This window comes from Canis lupus, chromosome 34, assembly GCF_048164855.1.
Source record: "Canis lupus baileyi chromosome 34, mCanLup2.hap1, whole genome shotgun sequence".
NCBI classification, from domain to species: Eukaryota; Metazoa; Chordata; class Mammalia; order Carnivora; family Canidae; genus Canis; species Canis lupus.
The window spans coordinates 24,583,295-24,600,181 of record NC_132871.1 but is presented as its reverse complement, the minus strand read 5'-3'; the positions used below and the strand labels follow the sequence as shown (position 1 = coordinate 24,600,181).

Genomic DNA, 16,887 nt, shown 5'->3' with positions numbered 1-16,887 from the left:
CCAATTTGTTTATGAGAGTTTGTGACCATGGCACTGAGTCTCAAATCCGTGTTCTAGTTGCAGCCTGAGCAGAACAGAGTCAGTCAGGACTTTCATCAGCCTCGTTTCAGCAGAGGGATTCTAATTAAATAAAGCCCTAAATGACATGCACTCCTTTAGTAACCCTGTCCTACAACTGAACTCTATTGAATGTTATATCAACTACTAAACCTTTCTATTTATTAGGTAACGTTGCTACCAGTACGACCCCCCACCCAAGACACTCATAACAACTAATATTTTTTCTGGTACTCTGTGCCAGCAATATTCAGCTACTTTACATATATTAACCCACGTAAGCTACTATGAGTTAGCTGTTAACATTATTCCCTTTTACAGATGCAGAAAGTGAGGGAGTTAAGAAGAGTTGAAGTGGCTTGCTAAAGTTTATACCAGGTAATTGATGGCGCACAACTAGAGGATGAACTCATGTTCTTTAGTTACATATGTAAAACATTGCATAATTAGTTGGCTTTACTGGACCCAAGCTGGTCACGTATCTCCATTATATCAGTTTATATTGGTTTATCACTCTGATTGATCCAGATCTTTGTGGATCCTGAGCTGGCACCTGATGCATTCATTCTCACCTAGGTTTCAAGTCATCAACATTAGCTTGTTTTCTAAATCTCATCCAAGACACTCATAAAAATGAATACTGGACAGGCCAAACTAAGACAGATCCCGGGTGCATCATGCAGAGCCACCTCTAGGTTGACATGTATCCATTAATCAACAACTTTGGATAGAAGTGCTCAATCATGTGTGTGGCTTTATAATTATACTCTTTTTCTAGCTGAAGATTTCTCAACTCTAATGTCACAATATACTGGTGTGTTGTACTCACCTGTGAGGTATTTCATAACTAATTTGTTTATTAAAAAAATAGAGTAGATTAAATATTGCCACCAAGTTAAAGCCACTCTCATTCACTGCCATTTTGTCAAACTTTCTTGAGATGATAAATAAGGTAGGGGGTTATAGCTGGCATGAGAATAAGAGTGGATATGTCCTTGGGAGAGTGACAAATAGAAAACTCAACTCTCAAATGTGTAGTGGTGGGAAAAAAAAAAGATGATAAATGTTGCTCTGGTCCACATTTTTCCATCTTGGTTACAAGGATTTAATAAGAAACTTTGTCAAATTCATTTTGAGTATTTCCTCTCTCCATTCCCAGGGCCATGACCTTGTATCAGGTTCTTATCCCCTCTTCCATTGGGTATTAGAATGGATTTTCACCTTTTTATTCTGAAAATTTTCAAACACATAGAAAAATGGAAAGAATAGTTATAATGAACATCCATGTACCAACCCAGATTCAACACTTCATCTTATTAGCTTCATCTGTATTTATATGCATATATTTTGTTCTCTGAACTACTTACAAATAAGCTGCAAGCATCATGACAATTCCCTCCTGGGACTAGTCATTTGTCTGCTTTATCTTTTCTTTGCTCTTCCTCTGAATTTTTCAGTATCTCAGAGAGCCAGTGCCAGAACACTAGGTTTCCCATACTCTCTGGTGACTGGGTTCTGTTTAGGTTTTGGCCAATGGGAAGCACTGGCTGGAGATAAGATGGTAAGAAGAGAAGAGAAGACAGGATATTTCCACTGTCTTTGCTGTGTTTTGGAAAGTGTCTTTGGCAGTGTCTTTGTCTGTTTCTGTCAAACAGCCCTTCTCTCCATGAATCTAAGCCTCCACTGAGGAGTCCCTGTCAATACCCACTAGACAGCCCTGGCTCCTGGGCTCTGAGGACACCACTTCCTACCATTGTTCCTCCAACTCAGGAGGTAGCAGTGGCTTTCTGCTTTTGTTAATACCTGGATTGCCTTTTTTTTTTTTTTTTCTTTGTTTGGCCTTTCAACTCTTCCAACACTTTTTTAGCCAGTCCCCTGTTATTGAATCCCCTCTTGTGAACTCTCTTGGGAATTCTGTTTTTTTCCTTTCTCCTTTTTTCTCTTTCTTTCTTTTCCCTTGAAAAAAAAATTATTTATTTATTTATTTATTTATTTATTCATTCACGAGAGAGACACAGAGAGAGAGAGGAGGCAGAGACACAGGCAGAGGGAGAAGCAGGCTTCTCACAGGGAGCCCGATATGGGACTCGAACACCAGACTCTGAGATCACGCCTTGAGGCGAAGGCAGACGTTCAACTGCTGAGCCACCCGGGCATCCCTTTTTCTTTTTTTTTTTTAAAGTGTGCAATTCATTGTACTGGATTCAAGTCAATGTACAGGTAAGCCCTGGCTGCCTCCATGCCTCAACCCCACTGGTAGGTAGACCAATATATCAAGTTGGGGGAACAAAACGAAGGCCATGATGGTAGACCATTCAAAATAAGAACAAATATTCAGGCGATGATTTAAAAATTTTTGGATTACATAATTTACAATGCCATCACTCTTTCCTGGGTGGACTTTGGGGAGGACTGGCCCTTCTCTTCAGGGAGAAATGAAGTTGATTTGGGGAAGGCAAGGGACTTTCCATAATAATGCATCTCATGATATTTGGGATGACTTTTTTTTTTTTGAAAAGCAATGTACAAAGTCCTCTGCCACATTGTAGAACTTTGGGGACACTTGCTCCAACCAACTGCTGTCACCTTCACCATTCCAATGTTTAAATCCTGAGTCAAGTGCCAAAAAATAAAACAAATAAACAAAACTGTCCCAAATCCAAAAACAAACAACAAATTAAAATAAACAAATAAAGCCATGCCAGTCTCATCTCGTTTTCTGTGCAAGTCAGGTTTTGTCAAGAAAGGGTACAAGGCAACTAAGGTAACAGTCCATCTAGAAGCATTTGTGGTGGACGATGGAGGGGGCAGGACTCGTGATGGCCCCGTGTTAAGCCGTGGTCCTCGGCTTGTCGACGTCACACTTCATGATGGAGGTGAAGGTAGTTTCCAGGATGCCACAGGGTTCCAGGTGAGGAAGGAAAGCTGGAAGAGTGCCTCCAGGTAGCAGAACCTCTCGCTGCAGGTGGTGATGGCCTGCCCATCTGCAGCTCGCAGCTCTTCGCTGGGGAGGAGCTGGAGGCTGCAGTGGTCAGCTCCTGCTCCAAGTCCAGGCGACTGAGCGCAGCTTCTCCTCGATGTCACACACGATTTCCTGCTCAGCAGTGGTGGTGAAGCTGTGGCCACTCAGCAGCATGTGGTGCTCCCTGGAGGCCATGCACAGTTCAGCCTAGAAGGTGTGGTGCCAGTTGGTGACCACACTGTGCTCTACCGGGTCCTTCAGGGTCAGGATGCCCCTGCTGCTCCTGGCCTCACTGTCCATGTAGGAGTCTTTCTGGCCCATGCCCACCATGATGCTCTGGTGCCAGGGCCGCTGCCCCACGGTAGAGGGGAGGACAGCCTGGGCGGGGTTGGGGGTGGGGCATTGTGGCCTGTGAGGTCGGCCTTGCACTTGCCTGAGCTGTGGTCAACTGGGAGCGCAGTGATATCGTCATCCACGGTAGCGGGGCAGTGATGTAGACCCGCCAAGCTGTGAGGGCTAAAAGCCTCTGCTTACCAGGTGGATGGGGTCTCAGGGATGCTGAGTTCCATTTTCTTGATTCTAAATAACATAGCCTTTAAATTCGTTGACATTCTTCTTCTAAAAATAAGTATTCTATCAACATCAACACCATTATCACTTAGAAAAATCAATAACTCCCTAATATCTTATACTCCAGTTCATATTAATATTTCCTCACTTGTCCCCCAAATTCTTTTTATAGTGATTTCTTCAAAGTAATGCAATCAATGTTAAATCATTGCATTTGATTACTTTTTTTTTTTTTTTTTTTAGCTTCTCTTAATCTGGAACAATTTCAGGATTTTTCTTTCCTCTATGACACTGACTTTTTGAGGGCCAAAAGTTGTCTTCTAGATTTTTCCACATTCTAGATTTTTTTTTCTGATTTTTTTCCCTCTTGATGTTGCTGGACAGAAGTCCTAAACTTTATACATTATTTTATAATCTGGAAGTTAGGTATAAAGGCTTGATTAAGTTCAAGTTAAAATTTTTTGGCAAGAATGTGATGAAATATTTAATCACTTAGGTAACATTATGACTACTAGATCTTATAAGCAGTCGATTATAAGGGTATTTGCCACTTTTGCATTTGTTTTTGGCATTTTTGTAGCCCTGTCTGAAAACTAACTGATTATTAGTATATTTCTATCACATGTAAGCTTACGTTTTACATGTATAGGTTAGTGACCTATGTACTTTCTATAGAATGCTACCTTGCAGGTTATACATGTTCTGTGAAATGAATGGCCAGCCATGAGTTTTATAGCAGTGTGAATGCTTGCTCTTACATCCTAGTTCCTCTTTTACTAATCTCTTTCTGTTTTGCTAATCTCCTTTACACTTAGCCTTTATATCCAGTGGAAAAAAAAAAAAAAACAAAAAACCTAACAAATAACCAATGAAATAGAAATGGGTTAAAACTAAAGTCAACTAGTGTTCGGCTCATTCACATTAGTTGACTCAACATGTCTGAAAATGAGCTCATCATCTTTCCTACCAAACTTGCTCTTCTCCCTTTGTTGCTTAACATGGTGATTAGCACCATTCAATGGTACCAACTGCCAACTGAGGATGCATCTTTGACCCCTGTCACTCACACCCCTTACCCAATTAGTCCTCATGGCGTGTCCATTCTGCCTTCCTGGCTGTGTCTTTTTCAATGACTTGAATCTTACCACCATTATTCAAGTTCAAATTTTCACCAGCCCTTATATAGTTTATATATCAACACTGCCCTCCTTGGGGCACCTTGGTGGCTCGGTGGTTGAGCATCTGCGTTTGGTTCAGGTCATGATCCTGGGGTCCTGGGATCAAGTTCTGCATCAGGCTCCCCGTGGGGAGCCTGCTTCTCCCTCTGCCTGTGTCTCTGCCTCTCTCTGTGTGTCTCTCATGAATAAATCAATAAAATCTTAAACAAAACAAAACTGCCTTCCTTGCTTCCAGGCTCATACCCTCAAATCTTTCTTCCACCTTACTTTCAGGAAGTTCATTCTGATATACAGATTTCCTCATTTCATTTTCCTGTTTAAGATGTTTATTTGTTTATTTTGCTTAAAATGTTTTAATTGCCCTCCAGCACCTACAGGACTCAAGGCCCTTCACATCAAGGTGCTGTCCAGCTGCTCTCCAGTCTCTCATCTTGATGCTCTACTTCTTGTACTTTCATTCTCTACACTAGCCCTCACATGTTACAGTTCTACAACAGGCTATGCTTTCTTATCTACACACTTGTATGCAGGTTGCTCCTCCTCCCTGAGATCTGTCTCCACATTGTACTCATCTGGTCACCTTTGCTGATGCTTCAGTCTCAGCTAAAGAGCTGAAGAGCTGTCTTTACGTGAATCCTTCCCTGATACTCTCAGACGAAGTATGCTGGCACAGTGCTGGTCTAAGGAAGTGAGCAGTACTTTCCTCCAGCCCACTGAAGGGGGTACTCAGCCACACTTCTCCCTGCAATCCTCAAAAGGCTTTCCCTGATCCCTCCTTCTAGCTAAATTAGTCTCCATCCCTACTAATAACTCCCTCAGGAAAATTTTCCTTATTTGCCTAGACCCATGATGGCTAGATGTAAATATAAAGCTATTAAAAATATAAAAACCTATTCCCAAAGTAGAGACTCAAGGCTTGAAGCAGAGATCCTCAGGCCAGTATCAAGTTTCTGGCCTAGGCCTATAGAGAAAGGCTGGGGAGGAAGTCTAACGAGGTCACAGAAAGCATCAAGCCAGGGTATGTCATCATCAGGAGTTAAGGGCTAAGATCCAAGTCAGAACATGGGAACCACTGCAGAGCTAAAGCCTGGGAGAAGTAGCCATAAGAATTCCACTGTGTCCTTTTCATCTCATCTTTGGGACTGTGAAGCCAATGATGAATCTAGAAGTTTGTAGCTTGTGAAATAACAAAATAAGGCTGATAATAGTTGTATAAGAAGGAAGACTGGGCATCGGTCTTAAATTGTGGTACATTAAAGAACCATTTCTTTTTTTTGAATGAATCACTCTGTTTTTCTGTATCATTTTCTGCATCATAGGCAAATGAAAAACAGGGACCTAAGAAAGAATAAAAATAAGCCAATGATGAATTTTAACAAGGCCAATTCAGAAGAATGCAAATACTACTGCATGAATCTGGATAGGAAAAGGAAAAATGTCTTCAAAAGTGATTATACAAAGAATGATAAAAATAGCAGTATAATATATGGGAAAATGTTACACATGAAAAATAAAAAAACACTATCTCCTAACTTCCTTACTTGCTTAGTATCTGATAATCACATCACTCTTCCTCCTAAAATCTTCCAACACCTTCCTAATGCATTTGGAACAAAATCCTTAGTATGACCTGCAAAGTCCTGGGGTCGGTCTCCTGCTGACATTTCTGGCTGCATCTAACACCTCTTTCGTCTGTCACTGGGTTCTAAGCACACGGGCCTTCTTTCTGGTTTTCAAAGACACAAGGTCCCTTCCTTCTTCAGGGCCTTTTGCAGAATCTTCCCCTTTTTCCTGGCATGGTCCTTAATCCCCTGCCTCCTGATTCTCCTGGCTATACTTATCCATAGTCCTCAAAAGCCTTCCCCTGATCCCTCTTTCCATCTAAATTAGCCTCTATCCCCATTAATCTCTCTCAGCAAAATTTTCCTTTATTGCACTAATCAAAATTTGTAATCATAGGTTGATCTGGGTGGCTATTTGTTTGATATTTGAAAGCTTCAGAAGTGTGGAAACCATGCCCATTTTGCTTACTGCTATACAGTAGGAACTCAAGAGTTAAGTATTTATTGAATGAAGACAGAAATGGAGAATGAAAAAATGGACTGGGGTGATCATCTTTGAGGTACAGGCTCCCATTTATCCCTCAATCTCCCTCAGTATCATCTTTTCTTCCCTAGTAATTGAACCTCAGTTTTGACTCAAACACTTGCGTGACCAGAAAAAGTCTACATTTTTCCATACTCCCTTGCAGCATGGTATAGCTTTGTGACTAAGTTCTGGTTAATGGGATATAAGTGGAAGTAGCATCTGCAATAACGAGGAAGACTTTGGAAGGGGGTTGTGTGCCTCATTCTTTGACCTCCCATCCTTTCTATTGGCCGGAGTAAAGACATGATGATTGGAATTCAAGCAGCCAAACTGACATAGGTGGCATGCAAAGAGTGACCTAGTGCAAAGTAGAAGGACCCTGGATCCCCAAGGATTTTGTGGAACAGAGATTATCAGGTTGGGACTATGGAACTGTTATAGCTGTACCTAATCCTAATAGGTAAGTATAGGTAAGGTGCTATGGCATAGGGAATGGAGCTTCAGGAAATCTAAGTGGAATTTTGAGAACACTGGGGTTAAAAAATGAAGGACATTCCGTGGCAAATAACCTCCATTTATATACACACTAAGTAATGAAGTAGCATAGCGTATTTAGGTAATGATAATTAAAACTCTAGAATCATCAATATACAAGAGAAAAAGTAAAATTAGGTTACAAATAAACAGCTTACAAAAACAGATTATAAACACATACAAGATTGAAATTGTGGCAGATACTATGTCTTCTCCCAACATCCATGCTCCCCTTCCTCCTTAAGTGTGGTGTTATTATTCATAATTATAAAACATTTCCATTTCTCCTCCTTTTGTTTTTGTTGTAGTGGTGGCTTTTTAAGAGGGGGGGTTGGGGAGGAGCAAAGGACAGGGAGAGAGAGAATCTTAAGCAGGCTCCATGCCTATTCCAGTGCGGAGCCGGACTCGGGGCTCGATTTTACAATCCTGAGGTCATGATCTGAGCTGAAATCAAGAGTTGGACGTTTAATCCACTGAGCCACCCAGGCATCCCTCTCCTTTTGATAAATGGTAAAACTACACTTTTCTGTCTCTCTGTAGGTAGATTCACTATGTGATTTGCTTTGGCCAATAAAATGTAAACTTGGGGATCCCTGGGTGGCGCAGCGGTTTGGCGCCTGCCTTTGGCCCAGGGCACGATCCTGGAGACCCGGGATCGAATCCCACGTCGGGCTCCCAGTGCATGGAGCCTGCTTCTCCCTCTGCCTATGTCTCTGCCTCTCTCTCTGTGTGTGTGTGACTATCATTAAAAAAAAAAAAATGTAAACTTTAAGAACCAGAGTGAGATTCATTCTCTCTCTCTCTCTCTCTCCTGTGATCACTGACAATATTTCTGATAGTGGTTTTGGGTTTCAGAGTGAAGACACCATGGATCAGAGCCCTAACAATCCAGCATGATTATGTAATGTAAGAGGAAAATAAACCTTTGTTATTTTAAGACTTTAAGATTTTGATTGTTACTGCAGTTTTATTTAGAGTGGCAATACACTCAGATGAGATAACTTTTCCCAGACTCTTTTTCAGCTAAGTATTGTCAGATAACTGTTTGCTGTAAGACACAGTACAAGCATTGTGCATAACTTCTGGGAAGTTCCATAACTGGCGAAGACCCATCCTCCTTTCTGTCATCTGGAATTCAGGCAATAATCTCTGACATTCAAAGAACTATCTTGGACCATGAAGCAATGAAATTCTTATAGAACTAAACATTCAACTCCCGTACAACCTACTAATTGTACTCTTGGGCATTTCTCCTAAAGAAATGAAAACTTATGTTCATGTAATCACCTGTCCATGAATGCTCGTAGTTATTTTATTCATAATAGTAGAAAACTACAAATAACCTAGAATTTCAACTGGTGACTGGTGACTGGTTAAACAGATGGTACACACAGGTATGTACCATGGGATACTACTTAGCAATAGAAAGGAAACAAGCTCTTGATACTGAGACATGCAACAACCTGGGTGAATCTCCAGAAAATTCTTCCGAGTAATAAACCCCAAATGTAATATACTGTATGATTCTGTTTATACAACATTCTCAAAGTGACAAAATTACATACACAGAGGACAGATTAGTGGTTGCAACTTGTGCTGATGAAATGTTCTGTGTCTCGACTATTATCACTGTCAAAATCCTAGTGTGACATTGTTCTATAGATTTGCAAGATGTCACCGTTGGTGAGAACTGGGAAAAGAGCACATAAGATCTGTCTGTATTAGTTTTTACAATGGTGTGTGTTTCTAAAATAATTTCAAAACATTTCTAATAAAGACCAAAAAGTTAAGAAAGAAAAAAAAAAAAACCACAGAAGTCAGATTTCTCCCATACCAATTGAAAAAAAAAAAAAAAAAAAAAGCCCCTAGGGCTCGGACTTAGGGCATAGATATTTTGTTCAAAGTGCTCCAAATGTCTGTAATGTTCAGCTACACTTGAACTCCAAAGAGAGCTGGTAAAAAATGGTACCATATGCTGTCCCAGGGCTTCTTCTAAAGCCATGGGAACAGCCTTATCCTCAACCCCAAATCAGATACATATACAGAATACTGTGGGGGAGAGAGGAGAATGGGAACAGAAGTTATCAGGGTCTCAGTGTTCATCACCTGAGGTTATTTGCCGCCACCACCCAAAGAGAGCTATTTGTGCTTCCTACCCGACCTCTGCCCAGCCCAGAGCGGAAGTGGGCCTCTAATTCTGTGTAGTTCCACAATCTTGTTGGAAGACCCCAGTTGGATGTCCGCTTAGGCGGAGGACCTGTTGATTTACCTGCTGTCTGCCCATGAAGAGAAAAGGGGAGGGACAAGGGTGGCAGGGCGAAGGTAGAGGATGCAGGGGAGGAGCCTGAGCTGCCACATCTTGGCCTGAGTTCCCCACGCACCTGGACTATCACACAAGTATCGTTAGGCTGGAGTCTTCGGGCTACTGCTCCACCCAAGAGAGGAAGGTCGGTTGAGGGAATTTTAAGAGGAAGGGGGGTGAAATGTTGGTGATGAGAGCTGAGGAGGGGTGAGGAGGGTCAGCAGGAGTGGGTCCTCAGAGCAAGGCAGTGAGGAAGCACTTACAGTCTTTTGAGGAACTCCCAAGGATGCTCTAAAAGAAATCCAGAGGATGTTGAGGTTAGTTCAACCAGAAAAGAGGTAAACAGCAGACAGAGGACCTCAAGAGCAGCTAGTTGTGGGAGGTCCTCATCCCTTGTCGCTTCCCTCTGGGCTCCAGCACTGCAGAAGAGCTGGTGTAAGGTTCTCACCTGGCTGCTCATTAGCATCACCTGCAAACTCTTAAATTCATTGCTACCCAGACCTCACCCTCAGACACCTCACCTTGAGTCTGACCGAATCTAAAACCTGTGCTACATTAGCGCCCAAAGACATGGCACAGGGCATCTCCCTTAGAGAGCCCCTCTCCCATTTGAGGTACCAGTCACCCATCAAAGGTGAGTCAGAACCCAAGGCCTGCCTTCCAGACCAAGCCACCATCCATGGGGTCCTGTGGCTTCTCCGTGCTGAGTGGAAACATATGACAGCACAGACAGAGGCAAGCAGGAGGGATTACAAAGTAAATTTAAGAGAGTGCAAGAAAAACATGACAAATGAAAGTCATACAGTGGGAGAATGGGAGCATCGCCTGGAGGCTTGTAGGGCTTATTTTGCATGTGCACAAGGAATGAGTTATCAGTGATAGCGACAATAGGGCTTTCTCAGAAATGGAAGATGCTTTTTACTAAAAGAGAAAGTAAACATTACTTAGAACAAATCTCATATCATACCTTAATGTTTACAAAGGAGACAGAGGGAGAGAGGGCAGGAAAGAACAGATTTCCCAGGGGAGGAAATTGCAATGAGAACAAGTAATCTGGATCAAGCCAGAGCATGTTTGAACAAAAAGAATACCCGAGGACAGAGGAAACTCTAAGGATAAGATAGGATTTTACATAGCAGGAACCCCTACTAGATTGATTTTAGACTGTTTTAAAGTGGTGACTATGGTCAAATGCCAGAGCAAGAAGTTCTATAAATGAACACTATTTCCTACAGATTTTGATGCTCGAAAGCTTTTCCCAAGTTCGGAATAAGTATCTTTAAAATTAAAGACAGGTTGAACTTCCAACAATAAGGGAGTGATTAAATAAATCACAGTGCACAGCATGAGGTGGAATAGTATGCTACCTTTAAAAATGATGCAGAGGACACGAACTCAGCATAACCCAGACAGATGAGGTTAAAGAAAGCAAGACACTAACTGTGGTGCTTACAGCTATGTGAAAAACGTGTATTTTCTTTTATACTTCTTTGCTGTACATTTCTAAATTTCCGTCGATGAGTATATATTATTTTAATAATCAGAATCAAAAGATAAATGTTATTTATAATCCTATAGTCCTCTTTAATGTTTTACATTCTTTTTCCCCCCCACCTATGTGCTCACAGAAGCTACTTTTGACACCACCACTGGGGTCCTAGCAATCGATGAGTCCCTTGGCTCCAGACACTGCTATATATTATTTAGGCTTCCTTCTCACAGTACTAACACTTGCCGAGCATTTTATTCCTCCAGTGGCTTTTTTTTTCTGAGGATACCATATCAACTTCGGGGAAGTCTCTTAGAATACCCCAACTGCTAGGCAGGCGTCCTCCAACATTTAGCACACACTCTTTTTCATACAGTTTGTATTGGTTTTCTATTGCTGAGTAACAAATTAGTGCCAACTTGGTGGTTGAGAACAAATCTTTTATCTCCTTGTTTCTGTGTGTCAGGAATCCAGGTGTGGATCAATTGATTCTTGCTCATGGTTCTTTTCAAGATCAATTTTGTTGTTGTTTTCGTCATTTGTTTGCTTGATTGTTTTGCCAAAATTCAGTCTTTTTATATTTTGGTACTTTTTTTTTTTTAAGATTTTATTTATTTATTCATGAGAGACAGAGAGAGGCAGAGACATAGGCAGAGGGAGAAGCAGGCTCCATGCAGGGAGCCTGAGGTGGGACTTGATCCCGGGACTCCAGGATCACACCCTGGGCCGAAGGCAGGTGCTAAACCCTGAGCCACCCAGACTTCCCTAGATTTTGGTACTGACCCACATTCTCCTGCTGTTTATTGGCTAGGAGTCACTCTTAGTTCCTAGAGGCCACTTCCATGTGGCCCTCTCACAGCATGTCAGCTTACATCTTCAAGGCCAATGGAGAGTAGCTCTCGCTACTGCTTTGTGTCTGTTTCAGGGGATCACATGATTAGGTAAGGCCCGCCCAAGGTAACCATTAGATTAGCTCAAAGTTGACTGAATAAAGTCCTTGTTTACAGCTACAAAACCCCATCACTTTTGCCATATCATTTAACCTAATTATGAGAGGGCTGTTCTATCATAACTGCAGGTCCTTCCCACTCAAGGGGAGGAGGTTACATATAGTGGGCATACCAGAGGATGAAAGTCTTGGGGTCTTAGAATGTTAGAATTTTACCTGCCACAAGATTACAGAAGTAAATTAAGGGTACTGCAAACATTGGATTAAAATTATTTTAAAGTATCTTTTAGCTGAAATTCATAATAAAAATAACACCTTCCTATACCGTTTTTGTGCGTATTTCAACACTGTCTTGAATTTGTGTTTGTTTAGAGAATTTCCCAAGAACGTAAAGTTAGCTCCTTAAAAAAAAAAAAAGGTACCATATTCAGTAGTTATCTCTGGTAATCTGGATCCTCTTAAGACTATAAAACCAATGAATGAATAAAAGAATCAACCAAATAACCAATCACAGTCTGGAAATAAATCAGAGGCTGAGGAGAATAAAGAATATTTATCATTTTTCAATGAGGGTGGGGGGGATGCATTTCAGATTTCCTTTGAAACAGAAAAGTCCTGCTGTTAGAAAATTGAAAAATTTTCAGAACTAAGTACTGAGGTAGGGCGGGGGTGTGTGATGTGTACTGAGGCAGGAAGGGGGGGGGGCAGGGGAAAGATGTCGCTGGCCCTGTCTGGGGTTAAGAGACAGGCTGCTCTCTTACCTCACGGCCAAGCAGCACTCTCGTATTTCCAACCCGGCAGGGACAGTAACAGTAATGGCTCACACTTTTATGGCACTGACTATATATCAGGCATTGTTCAAAGCTCTTTTTAAATAGTAACTCATCGAGTCTTTGCAATAATTCTGTGAGGTATGTGTGCCATTACCATTATTATTACAGGTTGAACCCATTAGCCATTTTTTATCTTCGTCTTTTCGGCTTGGCTGCTCTATTCTCCTTTGGTTGCAGCACTGTAGCTTCTCTCATTGTCTTTTTTGCATCAGCCATTTCGTGCAGCCACTGATCTGGTGGTTAACTCCTTTACCTGGAAGCTTTCGATACTTTGGTGACAAACATGTCCATGGTCTCGGCTAGTCCCCAGTCTATTCCACGCTCAGCTTAAGTAGATGAGACCTGCACTGCCTTATGTTTCTCAGACTGGCCTTGTCAACAGGGCAGCCTCCTGGACATTTCCACCATTCACCGTGGAACAGATTTTAGAGCATTTTTGGTTGCAAGTGGCTGAAATTCAAGTCAACTGATCTTTTTTTTTTTTTTTTAAGATTTTATTTCTTTATTCATGAGAGACACACAGAGAGAGAGGCAGAGATGCAGGCAGAGGGAGAAGCAGGCTCCATGCAGGGAGCCTGATGTGGGACTGGATCCTGGGACCCCAGGATCACAGCCTGGGCTGAAGGCAGACACTAAACTGCTGAGCCACCCAGGGATCCCATGTCAACTGATCTTAAGCATAAAATGATATATGGCTTCTCATAGATTGTAAGGGTACTGAAGGCTCACAGAGGTGAGCTCATATACAGTAGCTCATAGAACTTTAGGTACCAGAGTCTCAGAGACAAGAACTATGGACTCATTTCTTGACTCTTGCCTCTGCTTGGCCTCATTTCACGGCTTGGCCATCTCCACATGGCAGAGAAGATGGCCCCCACCAGGCCAGGGCTGCATCACCCCCTTTTATGCAACACTACATCAAGAGGGCTTCCTTCATCCAGCATCTGAGTGTCCCCCTCAGAGAAAGATTCTGATTGGCCTAGTTTGGGAGGCCTGCCCTTGGCGCAGCCCATGTGAGTTTCCCCCCTGTGTTTCAGAGCAGGGGTGAGGCTGTGCCTCGAGGTTCACTGGGAGAGTTAGAGCTTCTCAAAGGAAGGAGGGCTTTGTTAAAAAGCGGAGGGAGAATCATGCTGTGTGACAAAGCCTCTGCCACTGCACCATATAAGTAGGGGAGATCTCGAATATAACTTAACCTGCAATAAAGTGTCTAAATAATTTTCTCCCTAACATTCAGTTTTCATTTGTGTGACATGATTTAAGATATGGCTTGCGCTGAATTTAAACTGTAGAACATGATTCGGCAAGAAAATCACGGTGCTGCCCAAGCCGCATTGAGCTTTATGACTATGCAAACCCATAAATGAAATCACAGGGAATCAGTAGGACTTTTCTGTACAGGTGCAGGAAAAGCTCATCCCCAGGAGGGAGAAAGCTGAAAGACCTGGCACAAGGAGCCAGAGCGGGGCCTTGTCGAGCCCCAAGTTAGCATTTGCTAGATTACCATGTAAGATGGCATCACATACAGCTCACAGGGAGCGCCGTTGCCTGGAGAGTGCCCCAGAGCTTGATGGGAGACGTCAGAAGGCCCTGGAGTAGGAGACTGAAGGGGTCTCAGCAAGTGACAAGGGGACTTTTTGCCTTTGTCAGGAATCAGCAGAAACAGCCAATAGATGCGGTGCTCCCATACTGGTTTGTCTACAATGAACAACCAAGGGTCTGGAAGTAACTGAAGAAGGGGACTGAGCCAGGACTGGGGAAGGGGGAAGAGGCATTCATGAAATACTTCACTGATGTGAACTCCTGAAGACTTCGGGGATTTTCTCATAGGGCCACACCTTGAAGCCTCCATCTGGGTAAAATCAGGATGAAATATGTGCTTATACCCTAAGGGGGAATTCTCTTTCTACACTTCCTCTTTCCCTCCCTCCCTCCCTCCCTCCCTTCTTTCCCCTTTTTCTTCCCCCCTTCCTTTCCTCCTTCCTTCCTCCCTTCCTTTCTCCCTCCCTTCCTCCCTTCCTCCCTTCCTCCCTCCCTCCCTCCCTCCCTTTCTTCCTTCCTTCCTTCCTTCCTTCCTTCCTTCCTTCCTTCCTTCCTTCCTTCCTTCCTCCTGGTAAACTCTAGCTGATGGTAATTCAGAACCACACTTTGTGTTATTTAGGTTTTTTTTTAATGCAGAAATGCAATGCTTGGACATGTCAGGAACTTAGCAAAGAAAAAGAATGTGCCTTTTAAAAAATTTAGTACCCCAAATTTGGAACCCAGAAAATTGGAATCTATGAAGAATGCACATCTAAATCTTTAACTTGGCACCTCTAGGGGGTTGTGGGCGGGAGCAGGGTGGTGGTGGTGGGGGATGTAATTCAAATACCAGCCTGGAGGAATCATTTCGATTACGATGTAAGAAATGGAAGAAGTTATTGTAATGAGGTCAGTTCTGGTCCTTATGTTATTAGCCGACCAGTGAGGACGCAGACAGGGTGGAACAGAAATTAATTAGAGTATTATGGGGGCTTTACAATCTAAGGTATTCAGAAACTTAGCAAAACTAGGTCTGTGTTCTTCAAAAAAAGATTATAGAGAGACCTTATTAAAGCACAGAAGGCTCAGCTATTTAAGATGGTGACATACATAGAGGCAGGAATGTGCAAAGAGAAGCTGAAAGGCAGCCAGGCCCTGAAGGAATTTCAGTGGAATTTCTTCACCGGAGGAGTAGTTAATAAATAGAGCAGATTTCTAAGGGCAGAAACTAGAGCAGCTACTACAAATAGTTTTTTTTTTTTTTTTTCTGTTAAAGGAAGGGAGTGATAGGAAGTTGGAGAGGAAAATGTTGAAACAAAGAAAACAAGCCTTTTAGCTGGCAATCCCGGCCACCTCTCATGCAAAACTCTCTGCTCCCACCACTGAGAACAGTGTATCACTTAATAATCATAAAACCCCCGGTGGAGTTGGCCTGGGTGGTAGTGCTAGACCCACGCTACATGTCATCAAGAGATGCATGTAATATAATACTTTTCAAAAGTCTGAGACACCATTTCCTCCGTCTTGCTGCCAATGTGTCTGCTATTTTGCATGGCACAGAAGGACAGAACGGAGGGCTAGAAAATCCTTTTGTGCTGGGGATGGCCTCCTCCTGCTTTGATGCGAGGCTGTTCCCCATGGTCTGAGGCACGAAGCCTTCTCTGGGGCAGTGTTGTATACTGAGCGCTGATGAATCCAGGCCTCGGATTTTTTTTTATTCCTACTCTCCTCAATCAGGTAGGTTGGGATGGTTACCAGCTCATTGTGCACAATTCTTCAGATCCTCAAATGGTGGCGAAAAGAGAATGGAGGTAAGTGTGTGTATCTTTGGGCCAACATATCTGCAGCTTCATCAATATGCAGATTCCCTCCACCTCACCAGTCAAAACCATTTTTTTTTTTAAAACCAAGACTCAACTTGGCAAAAGTGAACTCAAATTTGCCAATTGACTTATGGGGTTGGAGCTGTTATCTGTTATTGCTGTTAGCAGTTCTCGATGTGGGTCCCTCTCACTATCCATGAAAACTCCAAGAAATATTTACTGAAAGCCTGGAGATTTCATGGCAGAAGGATTCATTCAGGGCACCAGCCCCTGGGGATGGCAAGGCTGCCAGGCGTGTGAGAGGACTGGTGGTGCCACACAGCAGCACTTCCCACATCGTGGGCATCATGATCGCCTGGGCTGTTTGTAGAGCATCAGGCTCCCGGGCTCTGTGCTCAGACCTACTGAAATAGAATTCCTGAGTTTGGGACCCGTGGATCTGCAATTTTTTTTTTTTTTTTTCTGGTCACACAGATGATTCTGAGACACATGGGCCTGGAAGACTGGGCTGTGTAATTTGAAGGGGAAGCCATGGCAGGGGCTAGGAAGGAAAACCTATAGATATTTGCTTTCATTTCAGCCAA

General features: G+C 42.7%; 1 long non-coding RNA gene across 2 annotated transcripts in view; it reads left to right on the top strand.

Moving 5' to 3' along the window:
- The window catches only part of LOC140624221 (uncharacterized), a 29,210-nt gene extending 20,538 nt beyond the window's left edge, over nucleotides 1–8,672 (top strand). For both annotated transcript variants that reach the window (XR_012023724.1, XR_012023723.1), the window contains 3 exons: nucleotides 379–435; nucleotides 8,245–8,295; nucleotides 8,401–8,672. This is a non-coding gene — a long non-coding RNA (uncharacterized lncRNA). The remainder of the gene's footprint in view (nucleotides 1–378; nucleotides 436–8,244; nucleotides 8,296–8,400) is intronic.
- The last annotated feature ends 8,215 nt before the right edge of the window (nucleotides 8,673–16,887 follow it).